We start from the raw sequence: 14,058 nt of genomic DNA, 5'->3' as shown, positions 1-14,058 counted from the left end.
TAGAGCATCTTTTATCGCAGCCAACCAAATATAGTACCTGTCCCTAACCATGCTGAGACTGTCTGAAATGAAACATTTCTTTTGTAATACATTTGACCTATTTATCTCTTAAAATATTTTTAAATAATGGGAAGGAAGTTCAAGCAAGTAAAAGAATACTGAATGCCAAGTCCATGGACGCCCTCAAAGCCCACCTAAGCCCATCAGATTAGATCTACGGCTTTCAAGGATGAGATTTTCTGCACCGTGGTAAGAAGTCAACTAAGCGAATTTCACCTTCACTTTCCATTAAAAGGGGCTTCCCTGGTAGCTCAGCTGGTAAAGAATCTGCCTGCAATGCAGGAGACTTGAGTTCAATTCCTGGGTTGGGAAGATCCCCTGGGGAAGAGATAGGCTACCCACTCCAGTATTCTTGGGTTTCCCTCGTGGCTCAGCTGGTAAAGAATCTGCCTGCAATGCAGGAGACTTGAGTTCAATTCCTGGGTTGGGAAGATCCCCTGGGGAAGAGATAGGCTACCCACTCCAGTATTCTTGGGTTTCCCTCGTGGCTCAGCTGGTAAAGAATCTGCCTGCAATGCAGGAGACTTGAGTTCAATTCCTGGGTTGGGAAGATCCCCTGGAGAAGAGATAGGCTACCCACTCCAGTATTCTTGGGTTTCCCTGGTGGCTCAGCTGGTAAAGAATCTGCCTGCAATGCAGGAGACTTGAGTTCAATTCCTGGGTTGGGAAGATCCCCTGGAGAAGAGATAGGCTACCCACTCCAGTATTCTTGAGTTTCCCTGGTGGCTTAGTCAGTAAAGAATCCGCCTGCAGTGTGGGAGACCTGGGTTCAATCCCTGGGTTGGGTTGGGAAGACCCCCTGGAGAAGAGAAAGCCTACCCACTCCAGTATTCTGGCTTGGAGAATTGCATGGACTGTGGAGTCCATGGGGTCACAAAGAGTCAGACATGACTGATTGACTTTCACTTTCACCAGGCTGCTAAAACAAAAGAAGATCTGACAAGTTGACAAGGCATTCAGAACTTTTCTTTTTTTTTTAATTTATTTTTGGCTGAGCTGAATCATCCTTGCCGTGAGCAGGCTTTCTCTAGTTGCGGCAAGTGGGGGCAACTCTCTAGCGGCAGAGCATGGGTTTCTCACTGCAGTGCCTTCTCTTGTTGTGAACACAGGCTCAGTAGTTGCTGCAAAGCATCGGCTTAGCTGCCATGTGGCATGCGGCATTTCCTGGATCGAGGATGGAACCCGTGTGCCCTGCAGTGGCAGGCAGATTCTTAACCGTTGGACCACCAGGGCAATCAGAACCCATTTCTTCCAAAGTAAATGGTTCTCTACAACATGTGCTCAGTTGCTTCTGATGTGTCTGACCCTTTGCGACCCTCTGAACTGCAGCCCCCCAGGATCCTCTATCCATGGGATTCTCCAGGCAAGGATCCTGGAATCGGTTGCCATTTCCTCCTTCAGGTCTCTGCAATATACTAGTGTGTATTTGACAGAATGTCTAAGAAACAAAACTTGTATGGTCTTTGATCTTGGTCGAACCCTCTAAAACAAAATACTCTGACCACTTAAGAACTTATTCTTCCCCTAAATGAAGAGTCTGCCCCTAAAGATGAATAAGGTGAGTAGCTGAGATAGTTTTTAAAGGAGAGTCCATCCATTTCATATAAACTCTGGGGTGACAATCATTTCCAGGGTGCTGTGGGAGGCCCCAGGAAACCCCAGATTCTGCCATCTGCAGAGAGACAGTGGGAGCTCCCGTGGAGAGGAAAGAGAGCTGGTGCTCATGTGAACATCGTGGAGTTTGATTCCGTGGGGCCAGCGAGGTGCTCTTCATCGCCCAAAGCAGATGGGTCGAGTCGGGAGAGTTGGACGAGTGCGGAGCTAGCCTGTTTGACGTCCTCAGGCAAGCAGTGCATTCAGAGCCTCGCTGTCTGCTCTGGACTCATTGTGGTTGAGCCCCCACACAGTTCAGAGCCCCGCAGTGTGAAGATGGTTACAATAGATGACAACCACCAAACGATAAGAGAGGCAAATATACGTTCAAGGCTCAGAGAAGATGGGGGAGATGATTTCTAGCTGGGGTGATCGGTGTGGGTTCATGAGAGACGGGGGTGGGCTGGCTTTCTTCCCATCACAGAGAACGTGTAAAGCAAACGTGGTTACAGGTGTTGGACCTCTTCCATTGGGTTCAGTTCTGTTCAGTTCAGTTGCTCAGTCGTGTCCAACTCTTTGCGACCCCATGCACCGCAGCATGCCAGGCCTCCCTGTCCATCACCAACTCCCAGAGCTTACTCAAACTCATGTCCATCGCATTGGGGATGCCATCCAGCCATCTCATCCTCTGTCCTCCCCTTCTCCTCCCACCTTCAATCTTTCCCAACATCAGGGTCTTTTCCAATGAGTCAACTCTTCACATCAGGTGGCCAAAGTATTGGAGTTTCAGCTTCAGCATCAGTCCTTCCAATGAATATTCAGGACTGATGTCCTTGAGGATGGACTGGTTGGATCTCCTTGCAGTCCAAGGGACTCTCAAGAGTCTCTTCCAACACCACAGTTCCAAAGCCTCAATTCTTCAGTGCTCAGCTTTCTTTGTAGTCCAACTCTCATATACATACATGACTATTGGAAAAACCATAGCTTTCACTAGACAGACCTTTGTCCATTGGGTGGGGCCTTCCGAAAGTGTGTCCCACTTAATTCAGACCTTGGGATCCCTCCATGTTCAAACCATCTTGCACAGAGCGTGATGTGATGTGTTCAGTTTTGAATCATCAAACAGGACACTTCATTCAAGGTTCTGAGAAGTCCTGCGGACAGTGACCTAGAATTTTCCCCAAAGCATGACAAGTCATGAAAAAGAATTTTGGGGATGATCTTGCAATAACGGTGGGCGGGAATGTGACAGCAAGGGAGATCTGAAACTGTGAGGACCTAGAATCAAGAAGTCTCTTCCATGACAGCTCAACTGGTAAAGAATCTGCCTGCAGTACAGGAGACATAAGAGACCTGGGCTTGATCCCTGGGTTCGATCTCCAGGAAGATCCCCGGGAGAAGGGAAATGGTAACCCACTCCAGTACTCTTGATTGGAGAATTCCATGGACAGAGCAGGCTGGTGGGCTACAGTCCCAAAGGGTTGCAAAGAGTTGGACATGACTGAAGCAAGTTAGCACACACTCACAGTGAAGAAATACGGTGACAGATGAATAAGTCAACACTGGGTGAAAAAAAAAAAAAAAAAAGATAAAACAACACCAAAAACCAGTCCTCAGACAGCTCCTTTTCTGATTGTAACTCAGCAGATAACAATCCAGACGGTTTGACGGACTTCGCACAAGTGTGAAACTGAGAGAAGCAGAAATGTAGTTAAGATCAAATTAACACACTTTCTATTTCATTTAGAGGTGGCTGGTCTCATGAGAGTGCCTTACACGACCCACTTAAAAATGCATAATATTTACTTCTTACCATTCGTCCAGCAGTATTGAAAAGATCAAGACAAACATTACCAGCAGCTTCTGGAGCTGGCTTGGAGCCTAACCGGGAAAAAGTACAACAATACACTCCACGAATTTCTATGCCAATAGTACTTGACACCCAGTTTTGTCTCCAATTCTATGGAGAACATGTCCTCTGTTGCGCTTGAGCTCTGCTATGATCTTGCAGAGATCTGTGACATGAGGAAGATGACGGATTTCACAACTAAAGTAAATAATAGGGAATAAAATTGAGATGGGCTTATTAAACCAGGAACAAAACAAGGATTCTCACACTAGATGTGATTACTGGAAATTCTGCACAATAAATCCAACCCAGAGTATGAGGCATGTATATTGGAAATGACAGGGCAAAATTGGGTTTCTTTATAGATGGGATGATGGTCTCCCTTGCCAAAGCAAACGGGTCTACACTTAGACGGCTGGGCACATTAATTAGTCCACACATGACTACTGGAAAAACCGTAGCTTTGATTCTACGGACTTTTGTTGGCAAAGTAATGTCTCTGCTTTTTAATATGCTGTCTAAGTTGGTCATAGCTTTACTTCCAAGGAGCAAGCGTCTTTTAATCTCATGGCTGCAGTCTCCGTCTGCAGTGATTTTGCAGCCCAAGAAAATAAAGTCTCTCACTGTTTCCATTGTCTCCCCATCTATTTGCCAAGAAGTGATGGGACCGGAAGCCATGATCCTCGTTCTTTGAATGTTGAGTTTTAAGCCAGCTTTTTTCACTCTCCTCTTTCACTTTCATCAAGAGGCTCTTTAGTTCCTTTTTGCTTTCTGCTGTAAGGGTGGTGTCATCTGATATTTCTCCCGGCAATCCTGACTCTATCAGCCCGGCATTTTGCATGAGGTACTCTGCATATAAGTTAAATAAGCAGGGTGACAATATACAGCCTTGACGTTCCCCTTTCTCGATTTGAAACCAGTCTGTTCCACGTCCTGTTCTAAAAGTTGCTTCTTGACCTGCATTACAGATGACCTCTTTTAGAGGTAGGTATATCTTAACTTTTAGTTCCAGTGATTTTATAAAAGACTTGGTAATCAAATGAAGGCTGGAAATTCAGATAGCACCACGCAGGTGGGGGGAGATTTTGTTTGGAATTGGGAGGAGCCTCTGTCCGAGTGGCTGAAATGCCACTACCTAGGAGAGATGGGAGGAGAAAGAAATGGCACCCCACTCCAGTGTTCTTGCCTGGAGAATCCCAGGGACGGGGGAGCCTGCTGGGCTGCCGTCTATGGGGTCGCACAGAGTCGGACACGACTGAAACGACTCAGCAGCAGCAGCTGCAGGAGAGATGGGAGGTCCTTCTGGCAGCACTGCCTGACTCCTTGGTCCACAGGCACAGGTTACAGGTGAGTCACAGGCCCGTGTCCGCTTCCAGGGTCAGCTGTGTGTGACTAAAGTCACCAGGTATGTCTCAACATCCCTGGAGCTAGTCCTCTAACGCATGCCTCTCGCATGCCTCCTAGTTCATTTTCCAACAAGGTAAGAGGGATTTGTTCATGTTAACTTTAATAAAGGGAGAAAGAAGCTCTACTATTAAATTCTAAAAAGACATAATCAGTGTGATTCGAGCACCAGGAGCCGTGCCTACATCGATTCTATTCTTTTTCTCGAATTCACGGTTATCGAAGCTGGAGCGGGAACGCTGTAAAATTGCCGAGACGTGGATAATTAAACAATAGAGATTTTGAGAAGGAGAATGCCTTGATGGAGCAAAGCATTGTGAATCAGCCAGACTGAAGTATAGAATTATTTGAATTGCTGAGTGTAATCATTTAGCTAAAGTGGGAGAAAGATGCTCTAGAAAGCGGTTCTAGTGGGTGGGGTGCCCCAACCGGAAGTCTATCAGCCACACCTGGGAATTTGGCAGAAATGCAAATTCTTGAGTGTCTCCCCAGACAATGGGGTGGGAAGGCAACATACTCTTTTCCTTCAAGCCCCCAACCCTGCCCGGAGGGTGCCAATCTCTGCCAAAACGCATTTTGAAGGCAGAAGGAGATCGTCTACCCTTCCATCTCTGCAAGCAATGTCACAGAGAACACCACCATTGGGAGAAAACTGTATGACGCTGCTTCTTAAGGAAATCAAACATCTAAGCATCAAGTGGCTCCTTAAACACATTGGCAACGTGGAAATCTGCCTTTTGTTCTGAACCCTGAGTCATACAGATGAAGCGTGTATTTGAAAACATGCTAGGCTGGCTGTGCAGTTTCACAGCTGATAAATTCAGTGTAGCAGGTACCTGGCAGGAAGCAGCAAGTTTCATGAGGGTCCCCAAGGTGATCGTTGCCACAGGGGGTCAGGAGTGGGGAGTCAGAGAGGGACCTGGAATCAACGATGGTGGTCTCCCAGTCAGAAGGAAATGGGAGCAGAGGTGTCCGACTCCTTGCGACCCCATGGACTATACAGCCCATGGGATTCTCCAGGCCAGAACACTGGAGTGGTGAGCCTTTCCCTTCTCCAGGGGATCTTCCCAACCCAGGGATCGAACCCAGGTCTCCTGCATTGCAGGCAGATTCTTTACCAGCTGAGCCACCAGGGAAGCCCAGAGTTGTCCCTAATTTGGTATAGCCCCTGACCTACAGAAATAGCCATTACTCCTTCCAAGAGGATCATTACTGTTTTCAGAACCCCATCCTAGGAGTCACAGAGCTGCGTCTCCCCAGGGAATGTCTGGCTGACTAGAGGGGGCATAGAAAACCCCAGAGAGACGCTGAGAAGGTTGTCCTCCGTTCTCTCCGCAGGAAGGGGTGATATCAGCGGGTTCCATGTCCTAGTTTCACAATCTTATTTAGGTTGCAGAAATGCTTTGCAGACCCAGCTGTGTGGGTTACATAAAAACCTGTCGGGCTTATTACTGATGACAGGCACGGCGCTCGTCATAAAGCATGCACGCAGAATTAGATTATCTCCTTGATAATGACAGGATGGCAATCAGAGAACGAAACTTGCTTTCTTATCTGGTGACGCCAAAACGGTTCCATTCTGCTGAGCTGCGTCTCCTGTGGAAATCATACGCGATGTTTGCAGAGGTGTGTATGTGTGCAGGTGGTCAGTTGCTAAGTCATGACCGACACTTTGTGACCCCATGGACTGTAGCCTGCCAGGCTCCTCTGTGCATGGGATTCTCCAGGCAAGGATACTAGAGTGGGTTGCCATTTCATCTCCCCAACCCGGGGATTGAACCCACGTCTCCCATACTGGCAAGTGAATTATTTGCCACTGAGATACCAGTGAAAGCCAGCTACCATTAGCCTAGGTGCCCTGAAATAGGAAGATCATTCAATAGCAGGCAAAAGAAAGTCAAATTGAATCCCCTGAGTGTGAGAGGCAAGAAGCTCTTAGGTCCATTCCAGGTCACTGATATTCAAAAGAGAATTCTTTACTTTGACTTAATTATGATATGAGACAAAGTGAGGGGAAGCTTGCACTTCTTGAATATTGACCTACAGTTTAGAAACTAATGAAATTAGGTGTTTCAGAAATCTATAACCAACATAGATATAGCTTCTCTCCCTCTCTCACACATACACAGATACACATTCCTTCTCTTTAATTTAGATACATGTGAAAGTTGCTCAGTCATGTCTGACTTTTTGCGACCCCATGGACTATACAGCCCATGGGATTCTCCAAGCCAGAATACTGGAGTGGGTAGCTGTTCCCTTCTCCAACCCAGGGATCGAACCCAGGTCTCCCACATTGCAGGTGGATTCTTTACCAGCTGAGCCACCAGGGAAGCCCAAGAATACTGGAGTGGGTAGCCTATCCCTTCTTCAGGGGATCTTCCCAACCCAGGAATTGAACTGAGGTCTTCAGCATTTCAGGTGGGTTCTTTACTGTCTGAGCCTATATAGTACACTCACATACACACTCTATCTCTTTAATTTGTATACAGATAGCTAACAAATACCATGGCTCTGAGTACAGTGTTTATAATGTAATACATGTGATTTCGATCATTCTTGACATTTGTTTTCAGAGAAAGGACATAAACTGGAAATACATCAGATTTATGCATCTTACATACATTCTTCGAATATGCAATCAAAATGAGAATATTTCCAGTGAGACTAAAAAAGTCATAAAACCCCATGTAATCTGAGAGGTGGGGGAGAATCTTAAAATGAATATTAAAACATAATAAAAATAGAGAGAAAGTCTATCCCAGAATGCCTGCATTCTTCCCCTAGAACACGATTTCAAGGAAAGATGAGCTAAGATGCCTTCCAGAGAGAGAGATAATATCTTAGAAGTGAAAGCAGTTCCCAGGATGAGCCTTTCAGGGGCTGGAGCCGTAACTGTACTTGAAGCTAAGTTTCAATGTCCTGCTGGTCTCTCGGGCATCCCTGGGGTGAACTAGACCTGTGGCCTCCCCACCTTCCACACTCACACCCCAGTTAGAAGGAAGTCATAAGAATCTGTCTGAAACTGCAAGTCGCTAAGTCATGGCCGACTCTTTGCGACCCCATGGACTATACAGTCCATGAAATTCTCCAGGCCAGAACACTGGAGTCGGCAGCTATTCCCTTCTCCAGGGCATCTTCCCAACCCAGGGATCGAGCCCAGGTCTTCCACATTGCAGGCAGATTCTTTACTGTCTGAGCCACCAGGGAAACCCAAGAATACTGGGGTGGGTAGCCTATCCCTTCTCCAGGGGATCTTCCCAGCCCAGGGATCGAACCGGGGTCTCCTGCATTGCAGGAGGATTCTTTACCAGCTGAGCCACCAGGGAAGCGAGGCATATATCTGTCTGAGACATATATCAAGTGACGGAGGAAAAGAAAGGTGTATTCAATGGGACTCTGGATCTTCTCCATACATTAAGTGTGATTTCTTACAGTTTATGGCTCTTCCTAGCTTTTGAATTCTGTATGCATTTATTAAGCAAAAGGAAAGTTTTATCTACACTTAGAATTCAGTGGCCACAGGGAAAAAAAAAACATGTATCAAAAGCCCACAGCTACCATCATACTCAACAAAGAAGGGAAACCATTTCCTCTAAGATGCAGCGCAAGACAGGGAGACCACCTCTCACCACTTCTGTTCAACACAGCACTGGAAATCCAAGCCAGAGCAGTTATGCAAGAAAAAGAAATAGACCGCATCCGCATTGGAAAGGAAGAAGCAAAATTGTCACTTATTGCAGGTGACATGATTGCATAAGCAGAAATCCCTAAAGACTCAACTAAAAAGCTCAAAATTGATAAATTCAGTAAAGTCACAGGATACAAAGCTCAATGCACAAAAACCGGTGTAATGTATATATGCAAACAATACACTATCCAAAAGGAAAAAAGATTTAGGAAAACAATTTCATTTGAAATAGCCACAGGCGACTTCCGCGGTGTTCCAATGGTTAGGAATCTGCCTTGCAATGCAGGGAGGCAGGGTTTGATCCCTTCCTGGGGAATTAAGATCCCAGGTGCCTCGGAGCAACTAAGCATGAGCACCTCAACTACTGAGCCCGTGCACCACACGGAGAGTCTGTGCTCTCCAAAGAAAGATGACACATAACGCAGTGAGGATCCTGCATGCCACAACAAAGACTCAATTCAGCTACATAAAAAAATAAATAGCAACAAAAACCACAAAATACTAGGGAAGAGATGAACCAGAGAGATGAAAGGTCTGTACACTGGAGATTATACACTGCTGATGAAGAGGATGAAAGAAGACACAGGTAAATGGAAAGATATTTGTGTGCATGAATAGGAGGACTTACGGAGAAGGCGATGGCACCCCACTCCAGTACTCTTTCCTGGAAAATCCCATGGGCGGAGGACCCTGGTAGGCTGCAGTCCATGAGGTCGCCAAGAGTCAGACACGACAGAGCGACTTCCCGTTCACTTTTCACTTTCATGCACTGGAGAAGGAAATGGTAACCCACTCCAGTGTTCTTGCCTGGAGAATCCCAGGGACGGGGGAGCCTGGTGGGCTGCCGTCTGTGGGGTCACACAGAGTCAGACACGACTGAAGCGACTTAGCAGCTTAGTAGGAGGACTTAACACTGCTAATGCAACCGCCATCAAAATTCCAATGCCATTCTTTATATATTAAAAAAAAAATCCTGAAATTCATATGAAACCACAAAGACCCTATGGGACCAGAGCAATCCTTCTCCAAGGAAAGTGAGAAGGGGGGATCCCATGCAAATTATGAAGCCCCCTCATCTTTCTGGATACATTCTGAAAATTGGTACAACTTAAATCCTCCCCAAAAGCCTGTTGATGCAATATGTTCTGTTTTCTGATAGTGTGAAATTATCCTTTAAAAGCCACGATTTCAGATTTCAAGTAGCTATATCATTCTAGGTAACGTGCAAGTAGGCCTGTATGCTCAGTTGATCACTCATGTCCAACTCTTTGCGATCCCATAGATTGCAGTATGCCATGCTCCACTGTCCATGGGATTCTCCTGGCAAGATTACTAGAGTGGGTTGCCATTTCCTCCTTCAGAGGATCTTCCAAAACCAGGGATCGAACCCACGTCTCCTGCGTCTCCTGCATTGGCAGGTGGATTCTTGCCCACTGAGCCACTTGGGAAGCCCCGCTCTAGGAGAAATCTAACAAAAAATACTCATGGCCAATAGAAATAATTTCCTTAAAGTAGAAAAAAAGAAATTCAAGGCTTCTTTGAAAATATAATCTGTTCTCATCCTGCAATAAAGGGGGTTACTGGTAGGAATACTAAATTATAGTAAATTTTCGCTTCCAAGTATGCTGATGGCTTGCAGATGGAAGTATTTCAGATGCTTACTTTTTTTTTTCTTTTTGCCTGACATTTTCAAATAAATGGTTCTGAATATTTCATAAAATTTCTACAAGATATCAGCATGCCTATTATTTCTTCAGATTCACTTGTAATATTTAATGATGTTGGCGCATAAACCCCCATTAGTTCAAAATAGGCTTGCTGAGTACAAGTGGGGAGGGAGTAACAGTTTGTGATAATTTTTTCCCATCCCCAAAATGGGTAATAATGAGGGCTTTGGAATTTTGTTAGGCAGATTTACATTAGGCCCACATTTTAGTTTAAAAGTATGTGTGGAATTAGCACATTGCATTTATTGCCAAGAAACTTTCTATAAAACCCTTTCAATGTCAATGATTTCACTTGACACACATTTACAGAGGGAGTCAGAGAGAAGGGGATTTTACTATCATTTTGAGCGCTTGCAAACGTGTCGTTAACCAGAAAGATAATCAAAGGATATAGTGGTGCAAAAATTTTATGACTATTGCCACACAAAAAAAGCATACACCTCATTAATCTCCATACTGTATATCCATAAATATTTACGTACTATGAACATATATGACATCATACACTTCTATACATATGATACATGTGTGATGTCATATCTATGCCTCTATATACTTCTTTATATATTCTCTATATATACATAGAGAGAAAAATAGATGACAGATATAGGAAAGATAGATGGTGGTTAAGACAGATGGATCTGTATTCATTAGGGATGATAGATAATTATATTTATAGGTGATAGATACATAATGGATAGATGGAGGCATGAAGAGACAAGATACATGATAGAGGTATATACCTCTATTTACTTACCAACTAGATAGATGGATAGATAGGCAGATAAATAATAGATAAGGTACACAGATACATAAATACATAGATCAGATAACTAGGTAGGTGGGTAGCAGATCAAAATAGTCAATTCTAAAGAAAAAGCAACCCTGAATATTCAATGGAAGGACTGATGCTGAAGCTCCAATACTTTGCCTGCGTGATACAGAAGGCCTGGAAAAGACTCTGACGCTGGAAACGATTGAAGGCAGGAGGAGAAGGGGACGACAGAGGATGAGATGGTTGGATGGCGTCACTGACTCAATGGACATGAGTTTGAGCAAGCTCTGGGTGACGGTGAAGGGCAAGGAAGCCTGGCGTGCTGCAGTCCATGGGGTCGCAAAGAGTTGGACACGACTTAGCAACTGAATAATAACAAGGGAGAGAGATAGATAGACAGATATATCACATAGACACATGAAAAGATATAGGTAGGTAGATAATTAACGGATAGTTCTGTATATGTCCTATGTCCTCCTACTCTGGAGAACATAGATTAATACAGTGATTTTTGCTTTTTTATCACTTAACTAATATGAAATGTTGAAATAGAGTACTGCAGTCTGTTAGTAGAAATGGAGATAAAACTGTAGCATTTCTTTCCTTTTTCCTGCTGCTGACTCAACTGTTAATGAGATGACCCGAGTGGCTATGAGCAGGTCGTCATAAGCCACCAAGTCAAGAATGGTAAGCGTGAGTGGTGACTGTGGAAAAAAAAAAAAAACCCAACATTTTAATTTGTGGCTTTCCATTAGCGATGCCTTTCACTCCCAGGAGATGGCATGTGGCTTGTAAGTCTGATAAGACCGTCCACTGCAGTCAGGATAAGCCAGGAGAGACACATGTATGTGGGGACAGAGGGTGAGATGGTTGGATGGCATCACTGATTCAATGGACATGAACTTGGGCAAACTCCGGGAGCTGGTTAGGGACAGGGAGGCCGGGCGTGCTGCAGTCCATGGGGTCCCAAAGGAGGTGGACACGATTCAGGGACAACAACAACAAATACTTTTTACGGACTCCATTTAAATTTACTCACGGAAGGATGCATTTGCCTATAAACTTAATCTCTTTGAAAACAGAGCCACTGAACCACCACCACAACACAGAAGAGACACTTGATCACGTCTGTAGTTCTCCGTGCATTAGGAGAAAGTCATCAGGTCCCACCACACCGAGGAAAGAAATTACCGGAGGGCATGAAGACCAGGGAGGCGGGGGTCACAGAGCTCTTCCAGAAGCAGCCCACAGACCTGCCTTCCTGGACTGACGAGAGTCTTCCCACTGTGCTAGGGAATGATACTTGCATGAGTTCAGTTCAGCTCAGTCGCTCAGTCATGCCCGACTCTTTGCCACCCCATGGACTGCAGCTTGCCAGGCTTCCGTGTTGATCACCAACTCCCAGAGCTTGCTCAAACTCATGTCCATCAAGTTGGCGATACCATCCAACCATCTCATCCTCTGTCATCCCCTTCTCCTCCCGCCTTCAATGTTTCCCAGCATCAGGGTCTTTTCCAGTAAGTCAGCTCTTTGCATGAGGTGGCCAAAGTATTGGAGTTTCAGCTTCAGCATCAGTCCTTCCAATGAATAATCAGGATGGATGTCCTTCAGGATGGACTGGTTTGATCTCCTTGTGGTCCAGGGGAGATGTGGCTTGAAATAAAGATGCTCTATACATTGTTTGTGTGTGTGTGTATTTTACTCATTCAGTCGTGCCCGACTCTTTGCGACCCCATGGACTGCAGCACTCCTCTGTCCGTGGGATTTTCCAGGCAAGGATACTGGAGTGGGTTGCCATGTCCTTCTCCAACTCTACACATTACTGCGCAGTAAAGCACACAAGAGCACTATCAGCTGTAAAGGAGGGACACACAGGCCAGTGCCTAGCAGACACGTGCACCAACTTCCGCACCTGGACATGTGAGCAAACGCACATTCACCTCCTTTGAAGGTTCGTATATAGGGGGCTTCCCTTGTGGCAGGTAAAGAATCTGCCTGCAATGCCAGAGACGTGGGTTCGGTCCCTGGGTTGGGAAGCTCCCCCTGGAGAAGGGAAAGGCTACCCACTCCAGTATTCTGGCCTGGAGAATCCCATGGACTGTATAGGCCATATAGGGGACTTACTGGGTAAGGAAATATATTGGGAAATTATTCCCAATAATTAGGTTATCCCCTCAAATGAAATAATACTCACCACAGCAATCAGATTTTCTTACACATATTTATAAACTGTTGGCATTGAACAGACAACAAAAAGAAACCAACAGGAAAATTTTTTCTGCCTGTTTAGTTCACAGGAATGATGAATCCATACGAAATGCAACATGCTGCTGCTGCTGCTGCTAAGTCACTTCAGTCGTGACCGACTCTGTGCGACCCCATAGACAGCAGCCCACCAGGCTCCCCCGTCCCTGGGATTCTCCAGGCAAGAACACTGGAGTGGGGTGCCATTTCCTTCTCCAATGCATGAGAGTGAAAAGTGAAAGTTGAGATAAATTCCGATGATGGATGATAGATTTCCCTAGTGGCTAAGACGGTAAAGAATCTGCCTGCAAGGCAGAAGACCTGAGTTCCATCCCTGGGTCGGGAAGATCCCTTGGAGAAGGGAATGGCAACCCACTCCAGTATTTTTGCCTGGAGAATCCCACGGACGGAGGAGTCTGGTGGCTACATTCCGTGGGGTCACAAAGAGTCCGACACCACTCAGTGACTAACAGTTTCAAATTTCAGTTTCATAGAGAGACAGATACATAAGAGATACATAGAAATAGATAATAGATAATAAAGAAATCAATCTTAGATAATAGATAGGTATGGATGGATAGACAGACACATTGAAAGGTGGGTAGACACACAGACACAGATGATACACAGATAACAGATAAATAAATGATAGGTAGGTAATAGATAAACAGATCACGGGTAGGTAGGTGATGGAATAGATGATGAATGATAGATG

This window comes from Capricornis sumatraensis, chromosome X (assembly GCF_032405125.1).
Source record: "Capricornis sumatraensis isolate serow.1 chromosome X, serow.2, whole genome shotgun sequence".
NCBI lineage: Eukaryota > Metazoa > Chordata > Mammalia > Artiodactyla > Bovidae > Capricornis > Capricornis sumatraensis.
Note: the sequence above shows the minus strand (reverse complement) of the source record.